At 35.4% G+C, this 13,473-nt stretch overlaps 1 non-coding gene across 1 annotated transcript; it reads left to right on the plus strand.

Annotated features, from left to right (window-relative positions):
* Positions 1-2,705: 2,705 nt before the first annotated feature.
* LOC112713896 (small nucleolar RNA R71) lies at positions 2,706-2,813 on the plus strand. The gene has a single exon (XR_003158856.1). It is a non-coding gene; the product is annotated as a small nucleolar RNA R71 (small nucleolar RNA).
* Positions 2,814-13,473: the final 10,660 nt, after the last annotated feature.

Here is a 13,473-nt window from a genome sequence, read left to right on the forward strand (position 1 = left end):
CCGCTCATCAATAACCTTCTTCTTGGCCACAAATTCTTAGAAGTGGTCTTGATGGACCTTATAGATGAATCTTTCCATCTTCCATGACTCGGAGGTGGAAGCTTTTGCCTTCCCTTTCCTCTTTCTAGAAGTTTCTCCGGTCTTAAGGGCCATAAATGGTAATGGAAAAACAAAAAGCAACATTTTTTCCACACCAAACATAAAAGGTTTGCTCGTCCTTGAGCAAAGTAAGAAAGAAAGATGGAAAAGAAGAAAAAATGGAGGAGAAAGAGGGTGAAGAAAGGTTCGGCCTTTTAGGGGAAAAGTAGTGTGTATGATGTGTGAAAATGAAGGATGGATGATGGGTTTATATAGGAGTGGAGAGAGGGGTAGGTTTGTGTATTGGGGGTTGGGTTTAGGAGGAAAAGTTTTTGAATTTTGAAAGGTGGGGTAGGTGGGGTTTTTGGGGAAGAGTGGATGGATGTGAGTGGTGAAGAGGATATGGGGAAGAGAGATGGAGGTGATTGGTGAAGGGTATTTGGGGAAGGGTGTTATTGGAATGTGTGAAGAAGAGAGAGTGAGTTGAGGTAGGTTGGGATCCTGTGGGGTCCACAAATCCTGAGGTGTCAAGGATTTCTCATCCCTACACCATTCTGGCGTGCAAACATCCTCTGAGTGCCAATCCTGGCGTTAAACGCCAGGTTGCTGCCTATTTCTGGCATTTAATGCCAGCTTTTCTTCCTTTTCTGGCGTTGAACGCCAACTTAGTGCCCTTTTCTGGCATTAAATGCCAGTCTGGTGCCCTTTTCTGGCGTTAAACGCCCAGAATGGTGCCAGACTGGGCGTTTAACGCCCATTCTGCTACCCTTACTGGCGTTTAAACGCCAATAAGCTCCTCCTCCAGGGTGTGCTATTTTTAATGCTATTTTTTAATTTGCTTTGATTTTTGCAGTTATTTTTGTGACTCCATATGATCAACCTAAAGAAAACATAAAATAACAATGGAAATTTAACATAGACAAATAAAAATTGGGTTGCCTCCCAATAAGTGCTTCTTTAATATCAATAGCTTGACAATGAGCTCTCATGGAGCCTCATAGATTCTCAAAGCATGGTTGTGGCCTCCCAACACCAAATTTAGAGGTTAAATGTGGGGGCTCTATTTGACTCTATATTGAGAGAAGCTTTTCATGCTTCTTCTCCATGTGTACAGAAGGAGATCTGTAAGCCTTAAACATAATATAGTCCTCATTCACTTGAAGGACCAACTCTCCTCTGTCAACATCAATCACAGCTTTTGCTGTGGTTAGGAAGGGTCTGCCAATGATGATGGATTCATTCTTATTCTTCCCAGTGTCCAGGATTATGAAGTCAGCAGGGATGTAAAGGCCTTCAACCTTCACTAAGACATCCTCTACAAGTCCATAAGCATGTTTCCTTGAATTGTCTGCCATCTCCAATGAGATTCTTGCATCTTGTACCTCAAAGATCCCTAGTTTTTCTATCGTAGAGAGTGGCATGAGATTTACACTTGACCCCAGGTCACACAGAGCCTTCTCAAAGATTATGGTGCCAATGGTGCAAGGTATTAAGAACCTTCCAGGATCCGGTTTCTTATGAGGTATCTTCAGCTGAGCCAGGGTGTTTAGTTCATTAATGAGCAATGGAGGTTCATCCTCCCAAGTCTCATTACCAAATAATTTGGCATTCAGCTTCATGATTGCTCCTAGATACTGAGCAATTTGCTCTTTAGTAGTAACTTCATATTCTTTAGAAGAAGAATATTCTTTAGAGCTCATGAATGGTAATAGAAAGTTCAGTGGAATCTCTATGATCTCTAGATGAGCCTCAGATTTCTTTTGTTCCTCATGAGGGAACTCCCTAGTGGTCAGTGGATGTCCCATGAGGTCTTTCTCTCTAGGAATCACGTCCTCCTCACTTTCTCCAGGTTCGGCCATGTTGGTCATGGTTATGGCCTTGCACTATCTCTTGGGATTTTCTTCTGTATTGCTTGGGAGAGTGCTAGAAGGAGTTTCAGTAACCTTTTTACTCAGCTAACCCACTTGTGCCTCCAAATTTCTAATGGAAGATCTTATTTCACTCATGAAACTTAGTGTGGTCTTAGATAGATTAGAGACTATGGTTGCTAAGCCAGAACGATTCTGCTCAGAGTTCCCTGTCTGTTGCTAAGAAGATGATGGAAAAGGCTTGCTATTGTTAAACCTATTTCTTCCACCATCATTGTTGTTGATGCCTTGTTGAGGCTTCTGTTGATCCTTCCATGAGAAATTTGGGTGATTCCTCCATGAAGAATTGTAGGTGTTTCCATAGGGTTCTCCCATGTAATTCACCTCTTCCATTGCAGGATTCTCAGGGTCATAAGCTTCTCCTTCAGATGAGGCTTCTTTAGCACTGCCAGATGCAGCTTGCAATCTAGTCAGATTCTGAGAAATTATATTGACTTGCTTAGTCAATATTTTGTTCTGAGCCAATATGGCATTCAGAGTATCAATCTCAAGAACTCCTTTCTTCTGGGTTGTCCCATTGTTCACAGGATTTCTTTTAGAAGTGTACATGAACTGGTTATTTGTAACCATTTCAATGAGTTCCTGGGCTTCTGCAGGCGTTTTCTTCAGATGAATAGATCCGCCTGCAGAATGGTCCAATGACATCTTGGATAACTCAGACAGACCATCATAGAAAATACCTATGATGCTCCATTCTGAAAGCATGTCAGAGGGACATCTTCTGATCAATTGCTTGTATCTTTCCCAAGCTTCATAGAGGGATTCACCTTCCTTCTGTTTGAAGGTTTGAACTTCCACTCTAAGCTTACTCATCTTTTGAGGTGAAAAGAATTTAGCTAAGAAGGCATTGACTAGCTTTTTCCAAGAGTTCAGGCTGTCTCTAGGTTGTGAATTCAACCATATACTAGCTCTGTCTCTTACAACAAAAGGGAAGATCATAAGTCTGTAGACCTCGGGATCAACTCCATTGGCCTTAACAGTGTCATAGATTTACAAGAATTCAGCCAAGAACTGATGAGGATCTTCCAATGGAAGTCCATAAAACTTGTAATTCTGTTGCATCAGAGAAACTAATTGAGGCTTAAGCTCAAAGTTGTTTGCTCCAATGGCATGAATAGAGATGCTTCTCCCATAGAAGTCGGGAATAGGTGCAGTAAAGTCACCAAGCACCTTTTTTACATTGTTGGCATTGTTGTTATTTTCGGTTTCCATGTCTTCTTCTTTTTCAAAAATTTCTGTCAGGTCCTCTCCAGAGAGTTGTGCTTTAGCTTCTCTTAGCTTCCTCTTCAGAGTCCTTTCAGGTTCAGGATCAGCTTCAACAAGAATGCCTTTATCTTTGTTCCTACTCATATGAAAGAGAAGAAAACAAAGAAAGTATGGAATCCTCTATGTCACAGCATAGAGATTCCTTTATGTGTTAGAGGATAAGAAGAATAGAAGGATGAGGTAGAGAGAAGAATTCGAACTTATAGAGAGGGAGGGGGTCTGAATTATTAAAAGAGGAGTGTTAGTGATTAAATAGAAAGAGATGAGAGAGGGAATTTTCGAAAAAATTTTAAATAGAATAAAATTGGAGTTTAAAACAATTAGTTAATTAAAAAGATTTTTGAAAAAGTTGTTAATAGTTTTCGAAAATTAGAGAGAGAGAAGTAGTTAGGAGGTTTTGAAAAAGATAAGAAATAGTGATTAGTTGAAAAAGATTTGAAAATAATTTTGAAAAGATAAGAAGTTAGAAAAAGAAAGTTTGAAATCAAATTAAAAGAGATATGATTGAAAAAATTTGATTTTAAAAAGATATGATTTTAAAAAGATATGATTGAAAAGATATGATTGAAAAATATTTAAAAAATGATTTGATTTTTAAAATTGATGACTTGACTAACAAGAAATTAAAAGATATGATTCTAAAATTCAAATATTGAACCTTTCTTAACAAGAAAGTAAAAAACTTGAAATTTTTGAATCACAACATTAATTGCTAGCAAGGATTTTCAAAAATATTAAAAGAAAAATGAACAAGAGTTGATTTGAAAAAGATATGATTGATAAGAGGAGGATATGAAAAAGATAAGATTTTGAAAAATTGGTTTTAAAACTTGAAAAATTGAAAACGATTTGAATTGAAAATAAAATTAACTCCTTGGTGTTATCCTGGCGTTAAACGCCCACTTAGCTACCTCCTTGGGCATTAAACGCCCAGCCAGGTACCCTGGCTAGCGTTTAAATGCCAAAAATCCTTTCTTACTAGGCATTTTGAACGCCCAGCTTTTTCTCTGTGATTCCTCTGCTGTACGTTTTGAATCTTCAAAAGACATAATTTTGAAATTTTTTTTTGAATTTTTAATGATGAGAGAGAAAAAACAACAAAATGAAACTAATCATGAAAAACTAAGATCAAATGAGCAATGCATGCAAGAACACTTTGAATGTCAAGATGAACATCAAGAACATATTTTTTTTGAAAATTTTTAAGAAAAGAAAGACATGCAAGACACCAAACTTAGAAATTTTTATACTAGAGACACTAACAAATTGAGAATGCACATGAGAAACAACAAAAGACACAAAATAAAAGAATTTAAAGATCAGACAAAGAAAATCATCAAGAACAACTTGAAGATCAATGAAGAACATAATGCATATATTTTCGAAAAATGCAAGAAAAATAGAAACATGTAATTGACACCAAACTTGAAATTTGACACTAGACTCAAACAAGAAACACAAATTAATTTTTTGTTTTATGATTTTATAATTTTTTTATATTTTTTTTCAAAAATTATTTTTGGAAAAGAAAATAAGGAACTCAAAATTGTTAATAAGAATTCCAGGAATCATGCAATGTTAGTCTAAAATTTCAGTCTAAAAGGATTAGACATGGCCAGCCAAGCTTCAACAAGACATTACATACAACAGCCAAATTGATGGGAATCAACTTGCTCCTGTGATGATAAAAGCATCATCTGAAACTCTAGAATTCGTTCTTAAAAATTCTGAAGAATAAAATAAATAAAAAATACCTAATCTAAGCAACAAGATGAACCGTCAGTTGTCCAAACTCGAACAATCCCTGACAACAGCGCCAAAAACTTGGTAGACGAAATCGTGATACACAACTTCATGCAGCTGACTAGCAAGTGCACTGGGTTGTCCAAGTAATACCTTACGTGAGTAAGGATCGATCCCACGGAGATTGTCAGCTTGAAGCAAGCTATGGTCATCTTGTAAATCTCAGTCAGGTGGATTCAAATGGTTATGGGGTTTTGATAATTAAAAGAACGAAATAAAACATAAAATATGATAGAAATACTTATGCAATTTATTGGTGAGAATTTCAGATAAGCGTGTGAAGATGCTTTACTCCCTCTGAGCCTCTGCTTTCCTATTGCCTTCATCCAATCATCCATACTCCTTTCCATGGCAAGCTGTATGTAGGTGGATCACCATTGTCAATGGCTACCATCCATTCTCTCAGTGAAAATGGTCCTCTACGGTTTCCCGCATGGCCAATCAGCTATCGGTTCTCGATCATATTGGAATAAGATCCATTGATCCTTTTGTGCACTGTCACTGCGCCCCACAATCGCGAGTTTGAAGATCGTCATAGTCATCCCATCCCAGATCCTACTCAGAATACCACAGACAAGGTTTAGACTTTCTGGATCTCAAGAATGCTGCCCATTTGATTCTAGCTTATACCACAAAGACTCTGATTGCACAGAATGAAAGCTCTATTGTCAAGAGAGGCAACCATGCTTCGTGAACCAAGAGGCCAAGAGATACATACTCAAGCTCTCGCAGATAGAACGAAAGTGGTTGTCAGGCACGCGTTCATAAGGGAGGATGATGATGAGTTTCACGGATCATCACATCCATCAGGTTGAAGTATGAGTGAATATCTTAGAACAAGAATAAGCATGAATTGAATAGAAGAACAATAGTACTTTGCATTAATTCATGAGGAACAGCAGAGCTCCACACCTTAATCTATGATGTGTAGAAACTCCACCATTGAAAATACATAAGAACAAGGTCTAGACATGGCCAAATGGCCATGCCTCCCAAATAACATGAAACAATAGAAAAAGGGTTCAAAGACCTAATCCCAAGATCAAAGATGATCAATATAACCTAGGGTTTACAGAAATAAGTAAATGATGCAGAAATTCACTTCTAGGGCCCACTTGGTGTGTGCTTGTGCTGAGCATTGAAGCTTTCACGTGCACAGGCTTTTCTTGGAGTTAAACGTCAGCTTTGGTGCCAGTTTGGGCGTTTAACTCCAATTCTGGAGCCAGTTTTGGCCTTTTACGCCAGAATTTTTATGCTGATTTGGAATGCCAGTTTGGGCAATCAAATCTCTGGCAAAGTAGAAACTATTATACATTGTTGGGAAGGTCAAGATGTCTACTTTCCAACGCAATTGAGAGCGAGCCAATTGAGTTTCTGCAGCCCCAAAAAAGCCATTTCGAGTGCAGGGAAGTCAGAATCCAACAGCATCTGCAGTCCTTTTTCAGCTCCTGAATCAGATTTTTGCTTAGGTCCCTCAATTTCAGCCAGAAAATACCTGAAATCACAAAAAAATACACAAACTCATAGTAAAGTCCAGAAATGTAATTTTTGCATAAAAACTAATAATTATATACTAAAAACTAACTAAATCATACTAAAAACTACCTAAAAACAATGCCAAAAAGCGTATAAATTATCCGCTCATCACAAACGTATTCACAATTAGTCAACTAGTCTTTATATAATTTTTTATAATATTAAATTTGTAATATTTTTTGACACTACTAATTTTAATATTTTTTTTGAGTAAACACCCAACCCGGTCCCTGTCTATTTTAAATTAGGACAACGCGATCCCTCACCAAAAAAGTAACCCACCTCGGTCCCTGGCCATGGACGAGGATACATGGGATGGGGCGCGATGAGTTATTTTATGCATAGATAGGGACAGACGTGGGTTACTTTTTTGGTGAGGGATCGCGTTTTCCTAATTTGATATGGACAGGGACCGAGTTGGGTGTTTACTCGAATATCTATTTATAACAACTCTGTAATGCAAATAAAATTTTATGAAAAACCCTACCTTAAATAGTCGAAATTCGAACCCTACGCGTCAATTGAACTCCTTTCCCTCAGCTCGAAAACAATGGCGTCAACCCCAACTAGATTTCACAGCGGCAACACCTACAAAGGCACCAGCAAACAACAGAAACTGAAAGAGTTCGGAGCAAGGATGTGAAGGAACATATTTACAAAGTAGGACAGAGTTGATTAATTCAACATTATAGTGGCACAGGGTACAACTAAATTAGCCTTACTAGTGGAACAAGAGAATGGAAGCATAACAACTCCAGTGACAACTCTCAACAATCTGCACAGTGGCAGAGAGCTCCGATGACGATGCAGCAGCTAGGTATTACATGCGACAACCATAAAACTCAACATGCAAGACCCAGAACTCGACCCTACATAACCAACATCTCAGAGTTTCACCAAATTCTTAATATAACACATATACATTAGATGTAAGGGTTTCGGAATAGAAATGCTTACTGTAATAAAGGGAAATCATGGGAAACAGAGCGACAGTAACATCCGTAGCGGTTCTGATGATGACGGAAAAACCTCAACAACCTCAATAGTATTCCTCGACAACCATGGCTAGATCAGAACCAAAACTACCACGGCCGGGGGAGGAGATTGCAGCGGCAACGGCGAGGTCGGCTCCTGCAACGACGGCACACAGTGAGACAACGTCCTCCCCCTCCCTTTTTGCAATGGTTCTCTCCCTTTCCTAAGTTCTAATTCGTGATAGCCTCTTTCTCTCTCCTTTGGACTTGGCCTTGATGGCGACTTCTCCACAAACGACGGCGGTGTGCGGCGGTAGGGGTCTCGACGGTGAGGTCGCAGCAACCGACGTGAATGGCTCCTCCTCGTGTTCTCTCCTCTCCATCTTGGGTTTTTGTGATGGCGAAGCTTCCTTGCATGCGGCTGTGACGATGATAGGAGCATGTGAGACAGCGGCAGCGGACCAGGCTCCTCGCGTGCAGCCGCCCTTCGGTAGATCAGCGGCGACAAGGTCCCCCCTTCCTTCCTTCTGTTCTGATCTTTGCTTTCTCTCGGGTCTCTGTCTCTTTTTTTTTCCTTTCTTTCTTTTCTTTCCCATGGTGTGTGTGTGTGTCGCATAATGTGGAAGATGAGAGTGAAGGAAGGTGGCACTGAATTAGGGTTAGAGGGTGGGCATTATGTGTTAGGGTTTAGGTTAGTAAGTGTAAATTAGGATTGTGAAATTATGATAATGGTAAAATTTGGGATTTTTAATAAAATTAAGGGATAGGGTATAAATCTGAAACCAAATTAATTACAAAATAATTATCTTTAAAATACTATTTTATTATCAACTGGTAAATTACTTTCAAATATATACTAATTCAATAAAGATAATCAAATTAATTTTCTTTTGTTTATAGAATAAGGTTAAAAAACTAATTATTCAAAATATAGTATATAAAATTCACTGAAAATATAATTTTGAGTAAATATTTCAAATCATACAATAACTTATTATTTAATTTCCCAAAATCCAGGGTCTTACATTAATAATGGTAAAAGAGGTTTGGCAAGTTTTGGTGTAACTGAGGTAGTGGTTCAAATTATAAATATCTGAAATAAATAATTATGAAGACTGGATATATTAATACATAAGTACTATTATATACAAGGATAATTATATACGAGTTACTAATGTAAATGACATTAGTAACTTGATGACAAAAAATATATGATGGAGTATTAGTAAATCTAAGCTTATCAAGAAATACTGATAATCACTTATATTGACGAATATCGAGCTTTATAATAATAATATTATTATCTAAACTCTATTATAACTAGAGCAAGTAAAATAAATAAATAATATAATAATAAAATTATATTACTATTTATTTTACTTCTGGGTTCGAAAATGGCTCGCCGAAATAAAACTAATCGTTGAAATAACATTGCTGGAATAACATCATGTTGGCATAAAAATTTGAGTTGTTACATTTTGAGTTTAATTTATTTCAGAAAGGAATTATGTTTTGACTTGATTTGATATCAAAAGACTTATGTTTTGAGTTTGATTAAAGAATTATCTTTTCAGGAGTTTTGGTGAATTTACAGTATTTAAATTTGATTGGTGAAGAAAGATGATTTTTAGGTCTCGAAAAATTATTGAACTTGAGAATGAAGTTGAAAGTAATTTTTATGCAATTACTTCAAATCATAGAGTTATGCTTTTGGGAATTTTCAAATGGAATTGAAGAATGGATTATCAAGTTTAATTTGAGATTTTTGATTTTATGAAAATGAGTTTTATTGAATTGATCTGAATTAAAGATGAGATTGAGGATTTCCTCTCTTGTTATGGTGGACAAGCTTGAGGTTGAGGATTCCCTCGCTTGTCACACCAAAAGTTGGATACAAGGTTGAGAATTTTCTTCGGTTCAATTCTGTATTATTAATTCTAATTTTTTTTATGTTTGACTATGTTGGATTGAAATGAGTTTTGGATTGATATGGCGAGAAAGGTGGTTTTATCCCACTCGTTGAATAATGAGTTTTGAAAAAGATACAGGTCATTATGCCTAAGAGGTGTACAGGGCACTCACCTTGTGAGAAATACATGTTATTCTTCCAACGAGGTGTACATAGCACTTAACTCTGTGAGGTGTGCAGGGCACTCAACCTTGCGAGGTTCCCTCTGTCTGCAAGGTGTACAGGACACTCACTTTGCGAGGTTATACTATTTATATAGCAAGTAAACAGCAGAGAGGTCAATATCCGGGTTAGCTATTGCATGTGTCGGGTTTTGGCAATTAACCGACACGTGAGCTCATGGCAAGTAAGACAGGCACGCATCATACTACATTTGTGTGTATTGTTTGGGTATGCAACTTGTATTTGGCTTGCGTAATTGCATAATTTTACCTATATGCTAATTGAACTAATTGTCTTAATTGTCTTCTCTGTTTGTGTATTCTTTGTATTGTTTTGTCTATGATTGAACAACTGAGAGATCCCTTATGTTGGCGGTGGTGATGCTGAGGGTTGTTCCTGATATGGTACTGGCTAAAATTGTTCTCTGAGTGTATTGCCTTGTACCATTTGATGCCGGTAATTAATTTTGTGTTGAGATTAGTATTGATGGTGATTTGATTTAAGTTGGGCCAGAGATCGTGTTTTGACTTGAGTTGGGTCGAAGGCTGAGTTGATTTTTTTGGGCCGGAGGTCATAACGAGATTTGATTATATGTTGGGCTGGAGGCTGAAATTGATTATGATATGATTTATTAATTGAGTTTTGAAATTCTTTTAACTATTGGAAGTGAACTTTGAAATTTTGGATAATTAGTTATTAATGTTTTGAATAGATTCATAAGACGATAATCACTGCAGATGAAATAAATTCTTTTCTTATACGTATCCTCTTATAACAATTCTTAAAAATCCTCTATTGAGAACCAGAGAGGATGATGTTCTCACCCCCTAGAGATTTTTCTTTTCAAGATAGATGAAGAGTTTAAGGAGTTCCATCTGTGCATCTAATTGTGTCGTATATCATTGTATATATTATAGTTTTCCACGCCTTTATTATTATATTTTGGAAGAGGGATAGGAGTTCTAATTATATGTATGCTTATACTATTTATAAGTTACTTGTATATAAACTCTGGTATGTTTATATGTAAGTATATATGTATGAGGATTGTGATTGAATTTTGTTATATATATATGCATGTTTGATTAAGAAAAAATATCTTCTAGTTTTTTCAAAGAAAACAGCGATACAGTTTTGAGTCAAACGCTTATATTCTATTATTAAGTATATAGATGTCGTCGTAATATTCTTGCTATCAGAGTGGCATAGCCAGAAACATGACATTTTGATAGTAAGGGTATTACAAGTAGATTTTTGAATTTTTGGCTTGGAGTTGAGTAATCAGGGATCCTTGAGTTATCAATGTCCAATATTGAGTGGTAATTTAGGGTTAATAGTTGATTTGGTTTCCACTAACGCTAATCTTTTACCAAATTTAATTGGTAAGTTGATTAGGATTTGTGAATTGAAATCAATTATGCCTATTTGACTTTCCCCCAATATTAAGGGATGACGAAGTGGGAATAACTCTTAATAATTTCTATGTTTGCCGTTAATAACAAGGATAGGAAGCCTAAATTCTCAATCCTAGCAAAAGATTTTTAAGTATTTGATTATCATCTCTTTTATTCATTCAATTCTCGTAGTCTTTCTAGTTTAATTCCATTGCTTCCTAGCGTAGTTACTTCCTAATTGTTGCCATCTCAACGCATGCTTACTAGATAGTTGTGTACTTGCTTACTACCTTTACTTGTTGCAATTTTATTGTTGGTTGCTCTTTAATTTCTAGTTACCTTACCTTTCCGCATTCATATTTAAAACCCCAAATTTCATAACCAATGATGTACATTTAATTACAAGTCTAAGAGAGAATGACATTCAACTCCCGATTATTGATTTGAATTTGTGACATTCAACTCCCAGTTGTTAAGCTTTATAACTTGTAAAATTCTAAATCAGCATCTTGCTCGCGTTAATGTCCATCAGTTCCACGATCAATTTCACCAATATTGTCACTTATACTGTGATCAAACTTCAAAATTACTACAGAAAAATATCAGTAAATAACAGCACATCAGTGAATCAAAACAAAAAAAGCAACGATAAATTACTGAATCAACAACAAATTAAACACAAAAAATAGTAGCCATCATAACAATATAGTAAAGTTAAAAAAAATTAAAATCAAGCACAAAAAATTATAGAACTAATAAATTAAAATTAATAACAATTAACAAATTAAAAAAATAACAATAGCAGCAACCAACAGTGAAGAACAACAAATTAGAAATCAATAACAAAAAATTAGCAACAGTGAAGAACAACAAATTAAGAACAGAAATCAAGAATAACAAACAATAGCAAGAACGACAAATAAATAGCAGTGAAGAACAACAATAGAAATGAAGAACAAACAATAGCAAGAACAGAAAAAATCAAGAAGCAAAAAACAATAGCAAGAACAAAGAAATTTAGAAGCAAAAGATAGCAAGAGACTGAATCAGAAATTGAAGAACTAACCTGACTCAGAGGCTCCATTCTTGATGAGTTGATGATGGAGTGGCAGAGTGCAAGGAAGTCGTAGAGAGAGAAAGGCGCTACGAGGATGATGGTATGCTCCCCTATTGCCAGAGAGTTGTTGTGGCCTGTGTGGAGTCATGGAGGACGACGACGTGCTGCTGGTCTGCTGCTGGTCTGCTGCTGCGTAGAGCCTTGCTAGGGAGGACAACGAAGACAGATAGGCGCTACGAGGAGGAGAAAGGAAGAGAAAAGGTGCGGGTCGCTAGCCAGGACAAAGTTGGTGAAGGTGAGGGTTAGAAATTAGTATTTTTACACTTTTTTACTTTTAATTTTTTCGTTGTGTTTCAGAGTTAATTTTTTTTAATTTGAGAAATTAATTTTTAGTGAGCATTTAAAACTTGATTAGTAACAACTATATATTAATCTTTTAAAACAATATAAAATAATATCTACAATTTAAAAAAATGATAATTTAACATTAATTTTTTATACTTAATTAATACAAATAATATTTTTAAAAATTACATTTTTAAAAAAAATAAAATTATTCTGCAAAAAATTATATAAACAAATTTTTTTTCATACTTAAAAATTTTAACATTTTGAAATAACTTTTTTTAGTTATAAAAAGTCTTTGAATTTTGTAACAAACACATAACTTGTTGCAAACAATATTGAATTTTATGATTTTGTTACAAAATAATTAGAATTTTTAAAACCAATGGATATTTTATTAAAATTATTTTGAACTTTTGCAACATCATTTGTTACTAAAATATTATAAAATTTTGTAACAAAACGCTAATTTGTTACAAAAGCCAACATAATATGTAACAAAAAAATCAGGCTATTATAAAATATTAGATCGTTTTATAACAAATTGTATTGTTGTTACTAAATATTATTATTCTGTAAAATCACTAATTTTTTTGTTAAAAAAAAATAATTTTTTGTAGCAATTTTAAATTTGATACAAAATTTTTGTTACAAATGCTTTATTTTCTTATAGTAGTGCTAGTAGAGGATGATGATGAATATGAAAAATAGTTGCATAACAGACGACAATGGTGGAGGATAATGGTGAAGGATGACTATGAAATTGTGACGATGGTGATGGTGGTAATGAAGGAAGAGGAGATGGTGGTTTTTAACGTGAAAGTGGTAGTAATTATGGAAGAAGATGAGGAAAGAAAAGAAAAAGAAAGAAGTGTTTACCAAATTATCAACAATTGATCATTTTTGTCGAACGAAAATTATTTTGTATGAACATAATGTTTAAATCTTTTATAGTAAAAAA

Source organism: Arachis hypogaea, chromosome 9 (genome assembly GCF_003086295.3).
Source record: "Arachis hypogaea cultivar Tifrunner chromosome 9, arahy.Tifrunner.gnm2.J5K5, whole genome shotgun sequence".
Taxonomy (NCBI): domain Eukaryota; kingdom Viridiplantae; phylum Streptophyta; class Magnoliopsida; order Fabales; family Fabaceae; genus Arachis; species Arachis hypogaea.